This window comes from Dermacentor silvarum, chromosome 2 (assembly GCF_013339745.2).
Source record: "Dermacentor silvarum isolate Dsil-2018 chromosome 2, BIME_Dsil_1.4, whole genome shotgun sequence".
Taxonomy (NCBI): Eukaryota; Metazoa; Arthropoda; class Arachnida; order Ixodida; family Ixodidae; genus Dermacentor; species Dermacentor silvarum.
The window spans coordinates 226834295-226836976 of NC_051155.1; positions in this window are offsets into that span (position 1 = coordinate 226834295).

Below are 2682 nucleotides of genomic sequence, written 5' to 3' on the forward strand. Positions count from 1 at the left end.
GCCTCTTTCACGCCAACCTGGGTCACTGGTGAGTCCGCGGTTTAATGTACACAGCATCGGGCTGATGTGTTGAGGGAATCAGGTTGGAAACCAACCATCGGACATATTCTAATGCAATTAGCATTGTTTGGGAACTTCGTCCAGTTTGTGGTATGTCCATTTGTCTTCATCTAACGTCTTTCACGCCAACTTGGACCACTGCGAATGTTCCATTGGGCATCTGCCGCTCTTCAATGACAAAAAAAAAAAATACTTTAGCATTTCTTTAGTGCTGGGTGGAGTCGAACCCGCATCGTATATTCACACACGTGCCACGCGCGAACTTTGCGGCGCCACCGCCAGATGGCACAGTCGGTCCAGAGGGAAGCGTGAGAGAGGATCTCGGTTGCAGTACAGACCTCACAGATGACGCGTTTCTGCGCAGTACGGTGTGAATTGCTACATCGCTTCAATGCTAATCGCTTTAACGTCGACAGTTACCCTGAGATGTTTCCTGGGGGATTTTTTTTTCGTCTTCTGCAAGACCTGCGCAATTCTAGAGTGCCTCCCGTCATGAGACTTGCGAGAGGTAGGGAACCAAGGGATCATTAGAAGAAATGTGCTTTCTGCTGAATTTAATCTCGAGAGCGGATGCCGCTAATCCACCTCTTGTGTTCGTCGGTTTCGTACTCTGTAAATTGGAGTTCGGCTAAGTTGATCTTGTTTTTTTTTTTCTCTCTCATAACCGAGTCTCAACCAGAGGCAGACCCAGGGTAGAATAAAAGGAAGGTTGGGGGGGGGGGGATGCTCTGTATCCTCCAGTAGCCGCAGCCGAAGAGACTGCTCAGGCGCAGCTTCGTACCGTATACCATAAGGGGACCATCTGGCGTTGTGCTATATACAGGGCGTTTCAGTGTACACTTTCAAAAATTCTTAAAGGTTGCCTGTGGCAGATAGCACAATTCTAGTTTATGAGCTGGTCTACTCGAAGAGGCGGACATTACTTGCACAAGAAATTGAAATGCATATTCAAATAATAACAAAAATTCACTAATTAAGTTTTTAACTAATTACCTGATGGCCCATAGTGCAATTTACAAATTGCAGCCGTGGAGTTCACAATTAAGGCGGATCCACTTTGAACGAATTCTCGGGATGACACCAGTTTCGAGATATTAATTCCCGAACTTTGCGGAGAAATGCATTGGTGTTCCAGTTAGTTTCTTAACAAAACGTCGCTTTATGCATTGAAGCACGAAATTAACTGGAACGCCAATGCTTTTCTCCGCAAAGTTCGGTAATTAATATCTCGAAACTGGTGTCACCCTGAGAATTAATTCCAAGTGGATCCGCCTTGCGAACTCCACGGCTACAATTTGTAAATTGCAATATGGGCCATCAGGTAATTAGTTGAAAACTTAATTAGTGAATTTTTGTTAATTAGTTTATTATGCATTTCAATTTTTTGTGCAAGTAATGTCCACCTCTTTGAGTAGACCAACTTATGAACTAGAATGGGGCTATCTGCCACAGGCAATCTGAAATAAATTTTGAAAGTGTTCGCTGAAACACCCTGTATGTAAAACGATTGTCGCTTCTGCTGTGTTGTAACACTGTTCTGCTTTTTATGAGCGAGCTGGCGATAGGCGGGCACCACTTCTTGCGTAAGTTTCCACAGTATAATAGACCTAGAAACGTTCATTAGCCTGAGCACGAGGTCGCGAGTTCGAATCCCGGCCACGGCGGCCGCATTTCGATGGGGGAGAAATGCGAAAACACCTGTGTACTTAGATTTGGGTGCACGTTAAAGAACCCCAGGTCGTCAGAATTTCCCGAGTCCCCAACTACGGCGTGCCTCATAATCAGATAGTGGTTTTGGCACGTAAAACCCCATAATTTAATTTTTTAGTTGAAAGGCCCGACCCGACACATGGAAGGGGGAATTTTCCAACCAAACTATAGGTCCTATTCATACGGCTATAGCATATGGTACTATGGCACACAAGGCAGCTCGTTGCCGACTGGATATCCAAAAGCTATTTATTTTCGTTACTAGTAAGTGGCGGCGTCGGTACATATGATTCATGAGCACGTTACGTGCTAACAGATCGTGCACCCAAGTTAAACGGCACAATATAATCTCAAGAGGTGACTCTTGCACGCCCTCCTTGGCTCTGTAACCGTATGGCATTAAAAATAGCTCGGCTGGGCTTTCAAGCATTTATGACTACTGCGGCTAGGAATGCTGCGTAGAAATTCCGTTCTGGCGCTTAAGACAGACCTGGTGAATTTTCTTTAGCAACATGAAATGAAAGCAGCTCCTTAAGCGTTAATGGTGTACTTCCGGGAATATACCTGCTTTGACACATATTTCATGTTTCGCCTCTAAGAGTAGAACGCGAAAGCGTTATCGGGACCCATTCGCATCGCATCGTTCGCATACGGCAAGTAGGCTTTATTCACTGCAACACTGAACGTGGGAAAGCCAGCTTACAAAAACCAAGCTTACACCGATCCCCTTAAAGTCGGCTTCACTTTTAAACTGAAATGCATTGCTGGAAAGTTGTTTTTTCAGGGGCAATCTAAGTGGTCTTATATTAAAATGTGAATGCCCTAGCACCTTTTTTATTATTTTATGAATTGTTTGCTATTGCCCCAACGCGCGCAGGCCTGGTCGCAATGCCGGAAAAGGGGTTTGTGTTT